The sequence below is a fragment of the Castor canadensis genome, chromosome 14, assembly GCF_047511655.1.
Source record: "Castor canadensis chromosome 14, mCasCan1.hap1v2, whole genome shotgun sequence".
Taxonomy (NCBI): Eukaryota; Metazoa; Chordata; class Mammalia; order Rodentia; family Castoridae; genus Castor; species Castor canadensis.
Genome location: NC_133399.1, coordinates 37,078,538 through 37,097,587, shown reverse-complemented (window position 1 = coordinate 37,097,587; position 19,050 = coordinate 37,078,538). Strand labels below are relative to the sequence as shown.

The following is a 19,050-nucleotide window of genomic DNA, read 5'->3' as shown; positions in this document are numbered from 1 at the left end:
ATATTATTTCCATTATATTTATTTAGATGGTATATTTTATTTTCATTTAAATCTAGATAGTATAAATATTTTAATTTGATTATTTGATCCTCTATTACATAAACATTAATTGCAGTCTTATGTATGTAACTTGTAGTGGGGATATTTTAAACCCCAGCAGCTTTGCCTTCATGCCAAGAATTATATATACTATAATTGTAGACCAGAGAAAAAGGAAGATCTCTTTTGAAAATATTTTTGACTTCTGTCTCAGTTTCAGCTTAAATTACTACTGTTTTTAGTCATTACATTTTACCTCAAAAAAAAAAAAACACTTCACTTCAAACTGAATGATAATAAAATTATAATTGTCAAGATGGTATTTTATAAATTTATGATTTAAATACAAATCTTTTTGCATATTATGAAGCAAATCAGTATGAATAAATTCATGATACTGTATACACTTTCTAAAATATGTAAGAATCTTTTTATTTCAATTCTGCTTTATTTTCATTTAATTTGGACAATATAACTATTTTAACTTGCTTATTTAATCCAGTGTTGCAGAAATAATAATTGGAGTTTTATGGATGTAATCTTGTAGTGGGGATAATTTAAACTCCAAAGTCTGTGTCTTTATGCCAAAAAATCTGTTTACTGTATTGCAGACTAATGTGAAAGTGATATCTCTTTTTAAGGTATTTTGACTCTCTTTCATTTTCAGTTTAAATTAACTACTGTTATTTAGTCATTATACTTCATGTGAAATTGAAGCTTAATTGAATTATAACACACAAGATACTATTTTATACATATATATATAATTTAAATATGAATTTATTTTATTTATGTGATACATGTTATTATCATTTTTTCTAGATTGTATAACCATTCTAATTTGATTATTTAATCCACTATGCAAAAAAAATTGGAGTTTTATGTTTGTAATCTTATAGTGGGGTATTTTAAATCCAAAGGCTCTGTCTTTATCCCAGGGAATGCATTTACTCTAATTGCAGACAAATATGAAAATAAAATCTTCTTTCAAAGTAAAAAAAAGAAAAAAGAAGAAAAAGGGGTAAAGAAAAGATGAATTCCAAAGAATTTAGCAACACCATTTCAGTTACTCTAGGCCATGTATCACTTTGAGTCATAGAACACACAAACATTCACAGCTAGGTTCCTGTTTTCATGTTGAAAATACAACCATTATTCTGAACGCAATTGTAGAATAGCAAAGCTATTATACTCCAGGTTCTTATTCATACCAGTCTTAGTTACTTTAAAAGTTGTACCATTGAGAGAAATTATCTCAAAGAAATGTTTTTAGGATTAGATAAATTCACCATAAAATTAAATTCAGGTGATTAACATCACCTGAACTTTTTTGAGAGAACCATGTCAGCATTGGATATAAATGCTTTAAACCATGATGGAATTATCAGCAATTTCTGCAAGAATACAGGCCAAACTTCAAACTTTTTGAGGGAAGATATTGTAAAGGAGGTACTGTGGGAAATATTGAGGAGAAACAAACAAACGAATATGCAAAATGAAAGTCATAGAAGCTTTGGGAACATGTGAAATTAAATGTGTCATTTAGCACAGAAAATGTGAGGGTTTCAGAACCCATATTTGCTACAAGGGGACACAACATTCTCTTAGTTCTGAGTTCATTGGTCCATCAAGGACAAGAGGCTGCTCTGCTGAGGAGTCTTACCAGGGCTCCCTTCACATCCTTATTCCTTAGGCTGTAGATGAAAGGGTTTAGCATGGGGGTGACAATGGTGTACATTGCAGAGGCAACAGAGATTTCCTGAGATGAATGGGCCACACTGGAACTGAGGTAAACCCCAAGTCCTGTGCCGTAGAACAAGGAGATCACACAGAGGTGAGACACACAGGTGGAAAATGCCTTATATTTGTTTTCAGTGGAGGACATCCTCACCAAGGAAGAGATAATCTGAGAGTAAGAGAAAAGGATCCCTGTCACAGAAAACACACCCACCAGGGAAGTCACCAGATACAGGCAGATGTTATTGATGAAGGTATCCGAACTGGCGATCTTTAGAAGTTGAGCCAAATCACAGAAGAAATGTGGAATTTCAGTGCCAACAGAGAAGGTGAGTTTCATCAGTAACAGAATATGAAGCATGGAGATGAAGACCGTGACAAGCCAACACAGTAGAACAAGAAGCCCACAGAGTTCGGGGCTCATAATAACTGTGTATTTCAGGGGATGACAAATGGCCACAAATCAGTCATATGCCATTACAGTCAGTAAGAAATTATCCATTCCAACAAAAATCATAAATAAATATAACTGAGTGAGGCACGCCATGTAGGAAATACCTTTGCTCTGTGCGTGAATATTCACCAGCATCTTTGGGACTGTGGTAGAAATGAAACAGATGTCAACAAAGGACAAGTTACAGAGGAAGAAGTACATGGGGGTGTGGAGGTGGGAATCAGAACTGGCAGCCAGGATGATGAGCAGGTTCCCAAGGACTGTGACCAGGTACAAGAACAGGAACATTGCAAAGAGTATGGGCTGAAGTTGAGGATCATCTGAGAGACCTTGGAGAAGGAAATGTGTTCCTCTTGTATGGTTTCCTGCTTCCATGTCATGAGTAGGTCTTCTGTGGTAGGAGAAAAAAACAATGTCTAAAGAAGTAACAGCTGGCATCTCAGATAGTTATCAGTTTACAATATCATTTTGGATGGATGTCCTTCACTCTCTGTTGAGTCTGGCCCATGGCTGATTTACTTAACCAGGTGGTAGCTTATTGTTTCTCTTCAATACTTATAATCATTACACTAATTTTAACTTAATGTGAGTTTTCACAATAATTAGATAATTCATGTATTTTCCTAAAAATTTCTATACTTCATTAGAATACCCCAACAATAGTCACTTAACCTGAATTTTTAATACAAACGTGATTCTATGTTCTGCCATATAACTCAGTGGAGTTTTTTTTCCTAAAAATGTGATTTTTAAAATTTAGAAATGCCTCTGCTTATTGTATGGGTCTCAGTAAATGACAACTGCCTTTATTATTAGTGATTTATTATTATTGATATCATTTTTAATTATAACTATTTTGATAATATAGTACTCTGTGCAACTTAGTGGGGCCTATCTGTAATCACAGGTATTTGGGAGGGAGGCAGAGGAGTAGCAATTTCAAGGCCTGTGTGAACAGTGTCAGGCCTGTCAGTCTCAGCTGAGCTGGAACTGAGCAACTTACTGAAACCCTTTGTCATTTTTTAAATAAAAAGTTCTGAAGATATAACTCAGTGGTAGAGAGCTTACCTCGCATTCATGTGGCCCTAAATTAAATCCACAGTGCTGAAAAAACTTGGGTTTTATATACAGGCTTCCTTGAATAAAATTTTGGTGCACAAATGTTGTGAAATTGAGAAAATTATTTAATGTCTCTTAACTTAAAACATCTCAACTGTCGATTAGAGGTATGAAATATTCATTAAATGGTAGTATATTGTATACTGTGAATCTTGTGAAACATGAGATATGTCGCACTTTGGAAATCCTGAAGTTCTTTCCTTTATATCTCAACAGATGTGACTTAGTAGGCTATTATAAATTAACATGCCTTTGAACCGTGAGAGACCTCACAGATACAATTCTTGTCATTATGAATGCAACAGGTGTGTTACCTCTCTTGAGTGCCATATAGCATTTTTAATTACTGAAAGTCTCTATGGTTCCCTCTTTCAGTGAATGCCTGCTAAGAGAATTTCTACAAGAAGAATAAACAGAATGTGGACTGCATATTCAAGAGGAAGACACACTGACATTAAAATCAAACACCAGGGGTGGGGATGTAGTGCAGGGGTAGAACACTTGATGGCATACACAAAGTCTTGGGTTCAAATCACACAGCCCTGAAAAATCAAATAAAATGCACATATATGTGTATTCTCATATATTCCTGTATATTCACAGTAACACACAGGCACACACCACTAAAGGCTTACAGTCTATATTGCAAACATGCTCACCAGTACAAATGGCAAAATATTGTCAATTACTTAAACATAGAGAAACATCATCAAGGACAATTTTATTCTGTGAAGGTAAGTAGTAGAGACATCTCTGAAATAAGAACATTTTAGCTGAGGAAATAAAGATGGATCGTTGCTAATCAGAGGATGTATGCTGAAAAAAATTCACAGTACCTGTACAGATGGTGAGCTGGTATAGAAGAGATTGGAGGCCAGTGTGATGGAGAGAAGAGGATGAAAGTCAGTAGGACAAAATATCTGAGGATGATATTAGAGCTTCTTCTAATTTTTCTTATTTTCCTTTCACATTGGCAAACTTATGTTTATTTTTTATGTCTATGGGTATGAGAGTTTTAACCTATCATATGGGTTTTCAGGGAGTTCCTTGGAGTGTCTCATCTAGTAAGTGGTGGAAAAATAAAATAATAGATGGAAAATAAGAAAACAAAATTAATGACAATATCATAATACGTAATCATGACTTTCACATCCTTTAATATAGTAACAAAATTGAACACTAAAATTTAAAGAAATATATTTACATCTATTTTAAAACAATAACATTGATGAGCACGTAGTATGAATTATAATGGGTAACTGCTTGGCATTTGGATACTAGTTAACATTATTAATTACAAAATTCATTCATGAATGTCAGTCCTTAGGAGAAAAAATATGTTTGTGAATGATCAATAGTTATTTCTGCGGTGAGCTTCAGTGGCTAAAATTCTTATTAAACAAAGACACCAAGGACAATTTTTCCAACCTAGTAATGGATGACTGTTTTCGAACAATAGCCAGCAGGAAATGTAGCATTAAAAACCAGGATATTTGTTTTAAATTCATTAACTGAAAAAATAAACTCCTCCAACTTCAATACTGTGATTCTCATGAATATTTAAAGGGATTGGTAATATGAAAAAGGCAATTGGGACAAGTTTTGAGCATTGTAAATCAAGATGTTACTGGTAGAATCTCTTGTGGAAAATAAGGTGAAATGAAAACTTATAAGGGCTAATCAGCAAATCAAATCTGAAAGAAAATAGGGAATATAAATGTTGGAACAAATTGGACAACACCCTCTACATATTAAATCTTTGGTGAGTTGTAATAATTAAATAATTATATTCAGGCAATCTAGCCACTACAATTTACAAAAGTGTAGACAAGAATTTGGGACTCCAGAAAATAACACCAATTCAAAAGAGGCTCTAGAATGCAAAAGTGAGAAAAGAAAAGAGATGAAGCCTGGAAAAGACAAGTTTCAATGGAAACTCCTTTGAAATTCCTTTAAAATTGAATTACTTCACTGTCATACATTAAAATAATACATGTCTTCCTTCCACATTCTAATTATTATACAAAGGTCAAATACCACATTGTCTCTTATTTGCCTTTTTATTTCCCCAACTCTCACAGGTACAAACCAGCTCTCTCTACTGGCTGTAATGGAAGCTTCCTCTTCCCCTGCATGTCTGTAGGAAGACCACATGGGTTTTCACGTAGGCAGAGACCAGAGAATTAGAGTTAAGGGGTAAAAGTGGCCAAATTGTAGTCCTGTTATCTTAAAACTGAATTCTCTGAGCTCCTCATTAAGTAAATTGTTCTATTGTCTTTTCAGTCCCAAAACAATTAAGATCTCTTGGGATAAAAAGAAGTGCACACAGTAGAGTTTTTTCACCCAATTTGGGTAGCACAGAGTGAGATTTATGTGTTTTGTCCAAGGAGAAACTATTGTTTTCTTTAGTTTTATTTCAAAGTCACAAAGTTGACTCTAAGTAATGTTTACCTCTTACGCCGAACAAATTATAAGAAACAGCTCTCTGTTTAACACCTCCTTAGAAGAATCCTTGAAGATTTTATTAAACATTTTGTGTCCACAATGTTACATAGGATAATTCTTTCTTTTCATTTTATCTCATGTCTATTTTAAAATTCCATTTATTTTTAAGTTGTCAAAAAAGATTTATGTGTTTATCATTTGCAACATGATATTCAGAAGTATTTTACATTGTGCAGTGATTAAATCTACAAATGTAATATCACATCACCTCACATAGTGATCAATTTGAGGGGAGAAGAAAATATCTACTTAACATTTTTCAACAAAACAGTATATCATCATTAGCCAGAGTGTTCATGCTTCACAATTTATCTTTAAACTTATTCCTCATGTCTAACTGGAATTTTGTGTCACTTGCCCAACATTTCCCCAGCTCTGTCCATCTCTACTGTTTTCTGTATTGTCATTCTAACATAAATTCCAACCAATGCTAAACATTGATTCATTTTTCTCTACATTCTTATCAACAAAAATCTTTGGTTTCTTCAAAACTGATACTGTAATATGATATGGTAGATTTGAAATGCATTTTCCCTGTGACCAGTGATGTTAAGAGTTTTTAAAATATACCTGTTAGCAATTTTTAAGCTTTTTTGAAGAAATGGCAGTGCAGATGTTTGTCCATTTTAAAATTAGGTTATTTGTTTTATTATCATTGAGTAGTTTGATTTCCTTATATTATCAGATATTAACTCCTAATCAAAAATTACAGTTTACAAAATTTATCTTCCACTCTTTAGGTTGTCTCTTCATTGTTTGTTACTGTACCTAAGTGTTTTAGTTTGATATAATCCATTTCACTGTTTTTACTTTTCTTGTCAATGCTTTGAGGATATAGCCAAAAACTCATTCCCCAGACCAAGGTTATTGAGTTTTCTGTCTTGTAACAGATTTATACACTCAGATCATTTAACCCTTAAGTCCATTTAGAGTTTATTTTTGTAGATGGCATGAATTAAGGCACTAGTTTAATTCTGGATGTGCTTATTAACGTTTCCTAACATCATTTTTCATTTCATAGACCAAATTTTAGTAATTATGTCTTCTTGGATTATAGTTAACAATAAGTATACTCTAAATTCATAGTTTTTTCATGTGCCATCTATTTTGTTTCATTGGTGTTAGCATCCATTTTTATCTCAGTGTATTGATGCTTTTGTCATTGGAACTTTGAATTATGCTTTAAAGTCAACTAGTACAATGCTTTCAGCTTTCTTCTTTTTTTTTGCAGTACTGTGGCTTAAATTCAGGGCCTTCACCTTGAGCCACTCCACCAAACCTGTTTTTTTAATGGGTTTTTCAAGATAGAGTCTTGAGAACTGTTTGCCCAGGTTGGCTTTAAGCCACGATTCTTCTGAACTCTGCCTCCTGAGCAGATAGGATGACAGAGTCAGCCACTGGCATCCAGCTCAGCTTTGGTCTTTGTAGTGAAGTTGGCTTTCATGATTCTTGTGTCTTTTTTGCTCCCCATGAAATTTTTGATTGGTCTCCTATAACATTAAACAATGGCATTACAATTTTGGAGGGATTACACTGAATCTAGAGAATGATATGGGAAGCTTGAATATTTTCATAGTATTAAGTCTTCTAATTAATGAATATTTTCTATCTTTTCATTTATCTGTTTCTGAAATTTCTTTTGCTATTGTTTTATAATTTGTAGTGTAGTATTTATTTACAATCTTGCATAAATTTATTTATATTTTGTTTTAGAACTGCTGAAAATTGAATTTTCATTTTTTTCAAAGATTTCACTTTTGTTCTGTAGAAACACTAACAGTATGTGATCTTGATATCTGTTCTTAATTTATTGAATTTTATTATTTCCCTTGTCCAGTTCCCTAGAAATTGAAGAAAGAATTGACACTAATATCAGATGCTTAGCAACATGATAGGGAAGGGGAAAATACCCCTCACTCATCCTTTAAGCAGAAGAGAAAAGATTTGGTGTGCTCTTCAGCCTCAGAATCTTCAAAGTTCTAGTTGTATGCAGGAGACGCACGATCTTCACATCCATCAGTCACAGAAGAAGGGGCCTCATATACTTCCCAGCCTGCTCAGTGGGACTGTGGCAGAGAACCATCCAAAGAGAGGTCTTAAAATGAAACCTTTTGCCTATGGAAGTGGAAGAGGAATTTCTAAAAGTTTTAAGTCAAAAGTGAAAGTATTTATTTTAAAATAAGGAATGAAATCATGTTGTATGCATTCCTCATTCTTATTTAAAATAGAGCTTGAAGTCAAAGCCAAAAATAAAAAAGGGAGAAATAAAAGAGATACAAATACAAATAGGAGAGAAATAAGACAAAATATTATTTGGAAATAATATGATCCTTTACTTAAAAACATTAAGCTGTTCACTAGAAAACTCTTAGAGCTAATAAACACTTTCATCCGGATACATACTCAATATACAGAAATGAGTACAGAAATGAGTAACTTTTGTATATACCATAATAAATGTGATGAGAAAGAAAGCAGGGAAAATTCCATTCACAATAGCTTCAATAAACTGAAATTCCTAGGAATAATCCAAATCAAGGCAAAAGTACAAACCAATGGAAAATACAACACTCTGAAGAAAGAAATTAAGGAATACACTTAAAGATGGAAAAACCTACCAAATTCATGGAATGGCAAAATTAACTTTGTCAAAATGGCTATACTACTGAAAGCAATCTGTAAATTCATTGCAATCCCCATTCAAATTCCTATGTGATTGTTCAAAGACACAGAAAAAGAAAAACAGTTATATTCTTCAAATGGAAACACAAAAGACCCCAATTGTCAAAAGCAATTGTGAACCAAAGAGATATGCTGGAGGAATCACAATGGCATTCATTAAGTTATACTACAGAGTTAGTGACAGAACAAAATACTACTGGATTAAAATCAGACATGTAGAGCAATGGAATAGTGGACCCAGAAATAAACCCATGCAGCTAAAGCCCTCTAAATCTAAATAAACGTGACAAAATCATACATTGGAGCAAAGGCAGCCTCTTCCACAAATAGTAGTGGGAAAACTTGAAAACCTAGGTAGAATAGCAAATCTATATCTATATCTCACCATCAACAAAAATCAATTCAAATTGGATCACAAACCTTAATCTAAGGTCTGAAACATTGAAAGTACTAGAGGAAAAGCTAGAAAATTGCTTTAACATACATGCATAGATAATTATTTCTGAATAGGATTCGAGCTGCTCCAGAAATAAGAGCAAAAACTGATAAATGGATTTCCATAAACTTAAAAAGCATCTGCACATCAAATGAAGTAAATTAACAGAGTGAACAGACAGTCTAAGAATGGGAGAAAATCTTTACAATAAACCATCTGATAAGAGACTAATATCCAGTTTATACAAAGACTCTCAATAATTAAATACCTAAAAAACAAATAACACAAGTCACAGTGGGCAAATTAATTGAGCAGGCAAAATGGCTATGATAAAGAAACCAAGCAACAATAAATCATGGTGAACATATTGGAAAATTGGAAAATTTAAGCAATGTTGGTTGGAATGTAAACTAGTTCATTCACTATGGAAATCAATACAGAGATTCCTTAAAAACTACCATATGATATTGATAAATCACTCCTGGGTATATACTGGAAAGAAATCAGTCAGCATACAATAGAGAAAACTGCATACACTTTTGTATTTCTGGCATTATTCACAATAGCTTCGTCATGGGACCAGCCTAGGTGCACAATGATGGATGACTGGAAGAAAATGTGAGACATACACAAACACACATATGCACATATGTACCTATATATGTGAAGATATGTATGTATATTGTATATGTGTGTGTATATGTGTATGTATATGTTTATATGTAATGCAGGGTTATTCAGCCATAAATGGATAGAATTGGAGACTATCATGTTAAGTGAAATAAGCCAAACACAGACAAATGTATTTTTCCTCTCATATGTGCAATCTAGAACTAAATAAAAAAGATTTGAAAGCAGAAGGAGGAACTGTGGGGAGCTGGATGGTGGATGGAGAATGGAATGGGAACAGAGGGTGATCAAGGGTGATTATTTGCAAAGTGCATACAATGAAAGCATGAAAACATCAAAAGAAAATTCATTCTTTTGTATAATCAATTCAAACATTAAGGTAAAAAGGAGCCTTATAAGGAAGTAGAAGTGGAAGGGGAAAAAGTGAGGGTAGAAAATAGGGGACAAGGTAATAGAAGTGGTGAATATGTTCAAAGTACATTTTATACATGTATGGAAATGTTACAACTGAAACCCTTTACTTTGAAAGATTACATGTGATTTAAAAAGGGAAGAATTCTCTGCCTTTTTATTTGTGGTACAAGAGATTGAACCCAGTGGCTCATATATGTTGGGTGAGCACTCTAGTACTTGAATCAAGCTACCAGTACTTCTTTCATTTTTTTCCCTTTTTGATGACACTGGGGCTTGAAATCAGGGCTTCATTCTTGCTAGGCAGGTGATCTACCTATGCTTGGCCATTCCTTGAGCTCTTCTCCTTGCAGTTTTATACCTCCAAGTCCAAAGACACCTCCTTTTTACTGGATAAAGGAGCCATTCCCTAAAATTAGTGTAATCCAGAATAATGGGTATGATTGGATTAGGGCACATAAACTACATTGCAAGAATTGGATTCCCTACAGAGAGAACCAAAAGGAGCTTCCATATGGGAACAGAGGATGAACATTTGGAAAAACTCAGAGACTTTTGTTTGCATTTGTAAACCCATGGCAAGAAGTGGCTATGTCTTACCCCACCCCAGTTTATATTTCTTGATTTAATTTTTCTGCACTTCCAGAGCTGAGATGTGTGGTAGAACCACAGCTGTCTCTACAGCATCTCCCATGCCCACAGGCATAAAGCAGAGTGATATATTGGTAGCGTGGTCATACAAACAGATGTTCTACACACTGGAATGCTCTTTCACTCACCATATTGATAGGTGTGGATTCTCAGCACCCTGGCAGGAATTCAACCCACCAGGCAGCATTGTAGCATGACAGTGTTGGACTGAGAGACCAAACACTTGCTTTTAGCTATTTGTGCCTCAAGAAGAAAATTCCCTGCTGCCCCTGACCAAATGTAACAAACGATCTGACTAGGGTCCTTTTGCTCTACCCAAATAGAAATCTTGGGCAGGTGAGAAGAAGGTCCTGCCTGTTTTCCAGGAATTGGTGGCAGAGTGGGTGACCTTGGGAAATGGCAGTCAGTCCTGGGTCATTGACAGGGAAGCAAATACGCATATGGGATCATGCCTAATGTCCCTGATGGCTAGGGTGGTGGCATCTGGTGTGAGAATTGAAGTTTGACCTGAGGCTCCAGGCAGCTAGGACAGCCACATGACATTGGGACCTAGGGTTCTGGATTAAGACCCTAGGATATATAGCTCTATTGTGCCCTAAGTAAACACCTATGGAGGGAATGGATCACTCCACCTACACCTAACTGTCGGTTTCATATTTGCCACCAATGTCAGCTTTACTTTTGCAGCATCCTCTGCTGCTGCAATGAATTTTACTTTCACAGCTGTCTTCCCATCCTCAGTATCTGCCCATGGCTGGTACTCATCACCACTGTTCCTCTCAGTTCCCCCAGGCCAAACAGTTTCTATTGGCCTTATGCCACTCCTTGCTATAGGAAGATCTTGGTGGCTTTCATATTGCCCTATTCCCAAGAAACCTTCCTTCTTGCTGCCACTGACACTTTTCTCAGTGCTATTTCTTCTTCTCTTTTTTGTTCTTTGTGTCAACTTCTCAACAAAGGCAAGCAACACCACCTGAGAGAAGCTGTTGTTGAGATCTGATATTGCAACTCCAAGAGACAGCACAAGAGGGTGTCACTGAAATGCTCAAAAAGTGCCTTGGGTGGTCTGTTGTATAAAAGAAAATGGACTTTCTCCATAAGAATGAATATAGAATTTTAAACATGTTGAAATCACAAGAAGAAGAGTACTAAAGTAGAAAGGAGAAAAATGGAAGGGATGAACCAATTCAGGAAAGATAATGTACATACATGACAATGTCATAATTAAACTTTCTGTATAGATATGTCAAACAAAAATATCAGTTTTCTCAAAAAAGGAGGACAGGAGGGTAAAACAAGTCCTGTATGGTGGTTGGTACCATTGAGAATGCCTCTTATGAAGCTGAAGGATCATGTTTACAATAATACTGACATTCTTTTATGCACATGAAATCTTTACATTTTTGCATTTTTACAAATGAAATCTTAGCTGGTCTTAGAATTGACCAGTTGACGTGAAAACTTCATTTCTGATACTGCTGCTACTTCTCTCATTGGCACTGCTTCTTTTCTTTTTCTTCATGTTACCATCTCACCAAGAGTAGGAAAGACCTACTCAAGAGAAAGCCTTTATTGAAACCTGATATTGCAATAACAAGGGGTCAGCACAGGAGCACAAGAGGGTGTCTCCTAACTGCTCACAAAATAAATTGAATAACCTGTTTATATAAACTTAAATGGAGATGACAATGTTGTTTGTACCAATTATGGCAGTGTCTTATAATACTGAAGGATTTTGTTTGCACAAATCATGGCAGCTATTTATGCAAATGAAGAACCATGTTTACAACAACCATGGCATTCCTTTAAACAAACAAATGACCAAATTTACACCTATTACAGGTCTTCTGTTGGCTAAAAACTCTTCCTCTATGAGTAGAAGTGGCTGCTGTGGTGGCAAAAAGTCTACTGTAATTAGCTTACTGGGGCAGTCTGTCTGGAGCTTGAGTCATGTTTTAGGGTTGACCTGGTGGTAGTCTGGCTGTCTGTATGGCACTCCTTTGCTCAGTACAGCCAGAGACCCATTGAATGTCCTAACAGCTATCAATACTGAGTTAAGTTTATACAGCCCCCAACCATATTAACATATTTAAAGAAAAATAATTTTTCAGAAGGGTGCTTCCAATAAAGGGTTATCAGCCACATGCTTTAATAGTTTTTTACAGTGCTCTAACAACATCAAAATTCTGTCTTATTGCTCCAGGAATAGGTGGGTTCCTACTAACTACAACAAAAGTATTCTATAAAATGAGAAGCTTCAGTAGAAATTGAAGCAGTTTGATTCTCCATGTTCTAAGCAAATAGGGACTGTTGAGTGTTTTTTCATTGCTTTGTTTGGCTCTGTATATGTTTTATTTTTCCTTTCACTGTGATTTCTCATTTTTTCTTAGAATATTTTCCTTTCTTATCTATGTTGTTTTTCTCTCACTTGCTTTCCATAGCTCTCATTAATATTAATATTAATATTAATTTCATAATTGATAATTTAATTTTATTTACTTTATTTCCTACTTTCTTATCTATCCTTACTGAGACTGTAGTAATTTATTCACATTTTAATTTTACTAGGTTGAAATACCTGATTTTGTTTTTGCTTTCATTCTGTTCTGCTTTCTCACCCCAGAGTGATACCTTAGAAGAAAATAGAGGCGGGGTTAGACTGATTAAAGTACAAAGCCCCACTTACCAATGAACAGACACTTAAACAATGAAGGACAGGAATGTAAAACAGGCCATATTAAGGGGAAGGTACTTGTGTGATGAGGAGGGTAATGGAAGGTAAATATGGTTTATGTATTTCTACACATATATGAATATGAAACATTGAAATCTGTTGAAGTCATTTTAAGAAAAGGCAGAGAGAAGAGGGAGAACAATAAAGGGAATGAATCAAACAAGACTATATTATATTCATTTATGGAAATGTCACAGTTCCCCTACAACAATTACATGCTAATATAAACAATACAAAGAAGATTGTTTGCTAAGGAAGACCCCCCGTATAAAACAAGAAGAGATATCCATCCCAACAGATTTGCGAATCACAAAGCTGAAACACAAGCAACAGTACTCTTCCAAAGTCCATAACTCATTGTAACCATTTAATGTATTCTGAAGTGGTTAAAATGGTTGACAAAGAAATCAGAAGTTTGATTTTAGATATTGTCAGTTCCTCCCAAAAGAGACAAAGAAACTTATAAATGAATAAAGAAGTCAGTTCCAGATTTAGATGAAAAATTCAACAAAATGATATTCGTGTTTCTTTGGCAGAAAGTGTGTTTGCATACAAGGTCTTGCATTTGCTCTTCAGAGCACACTTTGCCACCTGAGCTATAAGCCCAGCCCTTTTCACTTTAGTTACTTTTTGAACAAGGTCTTATGTTTATACATGGGTCAACCTGGACTGAGATCTTACTACTTCTGTTTCCCACACTTCTGAGATGACAGGATCACATTGACATGTCAGTTTTTTATTGCTTGAGATAATCTCACTAACTTTTTGCCTAGGTTGGCCTCAAATAATCATCCTTCTGATCTATGCCTCCAGATTAGATAGGATTACATGTGAGCCACCATATGTGAACAAGAGAGCCCCAAAAAAAGAACGAACTAAATGCTTCAAATTAATATATATCTGAGTTGATGTTCAAAGGTGCATCTCAATGTATGCCCACTGTCAGTATACTTTAGGTTGGTCTGTTCGACACCTTCCATTACTATCCCTTACCCCTATATCTCCCATCACCCATTTTTCGATAGCTTACTACACACATCAGTATATCTCCAACCTTCATTTCTTACGTTTTGTGATATATGGAAAATGTCAGCAGTAGACAAGATCATTCAGAAGAAAGTACTGGAGATTGAAGACAAGGGTGAAGAATTATTACATAACAAAGTGTTATAACAAAACATCATTAATATTTTACAATAAAATTATACTTCATGTAAATCCCAAATATAGTTAGGTATATTTAATCATGTGTATCATTGTAATTCCAAAAACTGGCATGACCTTTGTTACATGTATGGTGAATAAACTTGGATTGCCTTTATTTAAAAAAATAATTGAACTAATATTTATCTATAAATTTCTGAAATCATTTTTATGCTTTCTATCTTGTTCCATTGTTCTTTGTTACAGATTTATGTGCCATTTGCATAACAAAGGCTTCATTTCACTGAAGAGTACTATAATGAATTTTGCTTTTCTTGTTAACATGCTTTGTATTTCAGAATACTTTGCAGAATCCAATGAGAACATTCTATTTTCTTCTGAAATTTTTATGATTTTAGCTTTTGTATCTGATCTATTAATATGTTTTTGAGTTAACTTTAGTATATACTGAAAGATAAGATTTGAACATCTTTGCCTTGTATTGTATGTTCTTGGAATTGTAACTACTTGTGGCTGTCTGCCTTTAATGATATACACTTAAGAGTGAAATGTATTAATCTGTATGCCCAAGTGTCATTACAAAGATAGAGAATTGGATACATAGAAAAATATATCAAATAGATCATAAGAGGCAAGGAAATCATTGACTGAGTCCAAGCATGATCTTTCAATTTCCTATTTTGCATTCACTTATTAATGAAAGTCCTTCCCAATCCTGCCAATCCCTGCATGATGAATGAGCTCACATTGTCTATGGTCATACAACCTGTATGCGTCTGATCCTGTCTCATGAGTGAGCTTGCATTGTACATGTTTCTGCCATTTCATTCCCTGGGGAAAAGACTGAGACCTGGGTAGACTTGCTGGAAATTTCATGTGAGATACATTTTGGATCCACATCAATGTGATGAAATTGAATAATTTTGAATAACTTAAATAATAATCTGCAAATGAAAAAGACATTCAAAATATCTAAGATAGTAAGGTAACAAATCACAGTACCTGTTGATACCATGAGAAAAGATTAATGGAAAAGAAGAAAGAAGACAATTTTACATTATATATGAAATACTTGCCCAAACATTGGCAGTCTAGGTTATGGAAGAACAGTGAAAAGTAAGAACAGCACTTCTCCTTGAACACGTAGCCTAGCCTACTTCCATGAACCCCAGCACTGTACATGGCCCTTGATTGCAGGCTGGTACGCACTGTGTTTAAGCTCTAGATCAGCCCCAGGAACATATATTAACCCTAAACACCTGCAAGCAGAAACATTCTGCAGTCTGCATTGGCACCAACCAATTGAATTGTCACATTCAAGCTAAAACTCAATTATGCACTGTCTCAGCAGCAACAGTCACAGTGTGCCTCAGTGCTATGCTAATCTCACTAAGAGTTTTCATGCATGCTCCAGTATTATACCAGCCAAGCAGTCATGCCCAGCAGTGGCAGCAGTGATGCCAATCTTAAACTGACTCTTGGTGCTACAATGGCTACAGTGGTCCCAGATATAGAGATTGTACATATCTTTTCACAGTGTCCACTGCTTCTAAATATTATCTTGCCATGTTAATCACAAAATCTTATTGATGTTTAAAAAATATAATGAATAAAATTTCAAATGTGTCTTTAAAGAATCACCACAGAGAGACATTTCCTTGGATTTGCTTCATGAAGAAGTTAAACTTTCCTTAGGGGACATCTTGTGACTCTTAAATCAATCCAAAGGAATAAAAAGAATTTTATCTCCAGAAGAAATAATTCTAGCTCATCCTACTGCTGCCTAAATAAACAGAAAAATGAGAGAAACATTTCCATTTTTCTTTTAACCCCAGGGAAGATCAACTATTTGCATATTGTTAAGACAGTAGATCAATTGATGTAATGAGGGGGTCTGATAATTGAGACAGTAGAAACTTTAAACATGTCCCAGGTGCCAGATAGCTGCTATTCTCTGACACTGCTCTCTGTGAAAACCCATGTGGATTTTCTGAAGGTAAATAAAACAACGGAGAAAAGAAAGCTTCAGAGGTAGACATTATTATTATCACCCAGGTAATGTAGGATTTCCTTGTCTGAGATTATTATCACCCAGGTAATGTAGGATTTCCTTGTCTTACATTTTAGGACCTTAATTTATTTTTACTTCCTTGATTTATTTTCTGTAGTCTTTAATACTTATTACTTCTTTCCTACAAAAATTTAGGCTCCTTTTTTGGTACCTTGCAGCCAATTTTATTTTTCTCTAAATACTCACCAAATTTTTTTATTAATGAGATACTGTCTTTTTGTCCATATTTTTTTTGAATTTTCTTGTTTTTACTGGTTGATTCCTCTTATTGGTAGTGCTTATGAGTTCTATATTGTAGTTCTCATTTACAGTCCACAGTAGCATCTAACAGTAATTATTTCTGATATTCAACACTCAGTCAAATTTCTTTTCTTCCTATTACCAATCCATTTAAATTTGTAGAAAATATCAAATGATGAAAGTTCATTTTCATGAATTTATCACAAATACTCTAATGTTTTAATGTACCATCTCCTGTTCAGTGCAGTTGGGAAGAATTTTTTTGGTGGGTTTGAGCTCAGGTCTTGCTAGGCAGGCACTGTACCATTTGAGTCACTGTGCCAGCTCAATGTTATTTGCAAACAAAAATTATTTAATGGGTTGTGGTATTGTCCTTGATATCTTTGCTTAATGAGAATCTCAAACCTTGCTCAGAGCAGTGATAGCTGGATAATTTTTCACAAGTGCATTTTTCTTTTGTAATTGTGGATAGATTTATATTCATTGACCAAGTTTGGTAGTGAATTGTTTTAACCAATGTTCCGTGTTTATACATAGAAATGATATTACCTGATAACCATTTATTTTTATAAAATACTTATATAGCACTTTAACTTTACTAAATTTCTCACACATAGGCAGGCCTGTATTAATTTTTTAAATTAATTTTTGTGACATGGTTGATTTTACTTTCAATATGTATCATAAATCCAATATGTATTTATTCAACATCTTCAATTAGAAAGGATACTTCTAATTCAATGAAAAGCAAATGATGAGACTAAGTTGTCAAAGTATCACTCCTACAAATAAATAGTAATTTTGAGAGTGGGGGGAACATCAAGGAAAAATACTGAAAGGTGTAAGGTAGGCTATTTCTTTGTCACACAGGCTTCTTAAATCAATTCCTGTATCAACTTCACTGTCTGATATGTAATCACACATGCTGTTCATTCAGCCTAACGTATTTCATCATTCTTTAATTTCTCTCATTAACATTTGGCCTTCTTTCTTGTTCCTGCCCATATATTTAAGTTGCAGACAATTCTCTCTTAGCTTACAAGATATGAATGTTCTTTTGTCAATCCTGTCTATTTTTAAATAATCACTATTCTCAGACATTCATAATGTTGATCATTTTTTAAAATAGAAAGCATGCATATTTATTTTCCTGTTTTCATTTCCTTTCTACTATTCCAAGATGGATTCAGTTTTTCTAACTTCTGAATAATTGCTTCAATTGTGTCAATTATATATTTTGCCATTAATTAAACTAATATTAATAAAGTACATATTCACTCAAGGACATGAACACATGAGCACACACAATCACACATTCCTTGTATATGATTGTAATGTTGGTGTATCTTTATTTCTTATTCATACCTTTCTAGGACACTTTCTTTTTCACTTTTCTTGGAAAACATCATTGGCCATGCGTTCTCTGGAATTAGGTCACAGTTAGTAGTGGTATATGGCAGTCAAAGGAGGTATCAACCTTCTGTATTAACAATGACAATAATGCTACACTTGAAGTCTGCCCCATTGTTTACATTGGTAAATGATAGCCATATAAGGGACATCTGTTGTGATGTTAAGAACAGAATCTGACTTTCACAAAATGCCCAATGTATATCACAGTAATCAGAGTAGACAAATTATAAGCATTGTCTCATTTAATTTTTCTCTTCAATCCTACTATTTAGTGAACATTTTCTATTCCTATGGCAGTGTATTTTTGGCTAACAGAGTTTGAATGATATATTATATTTACACAGATGATAAGAGAACTGGCCAAACTCATTTCTGGAATTTGAATCAAGAATAGAGTTTGTAAATCACAAACCTATACTGTACACTGGGGGAATTATCTTTTCAAAATAATTATCATAGATGTCCTGTGTTGTTAGAATGACATAAGATATTACAATATAAAAGAAATGAAGTGTCTTTAACTAATTTGAAACATCATAGGTTCACATATAGAGTGATAAAAGTGAAGATTGTAGGGCCTAGTAGCTCATACTTGTCAGCTACTTGAGAGGTAAAGATCAGGAGGATCACAATTCAAGACCAGCCCATGCTGAAAATGGGCGAGACTCCATTTCAACAATCAAGCCAGGTGTAATAGTACAAGTCTGTAATTGCAGCTAGAAGGTATTGGGTCAAGTGATAGGGTGCTTGCCTAGCAAATGTGA

At 34.4% G+C, this 19,050-nt stretch overlaps 2 pseudogenes; one reads left to right on the top strand and one right to left on the bottom strand.

The window, feature by feature from the left end:
* The first annotated feature begins 394 nt into the window (after window positions 1–394).
* On the top strand, window positions 395–461 carry LOC141417090 (small nucleolar RNA Z39; annotated as a pseudogene).
* A 1,205-nt stretch (window positions 462–1,666) lies between these two features.
* On the bottom strand, window positions 1,667–2,605 carry LOC141416799 (olfactory receptor 7D4-like; annotated as a pseudogene).
* Window positions 2,606–19,050: the final 16,445 nt, after the last annotated feature.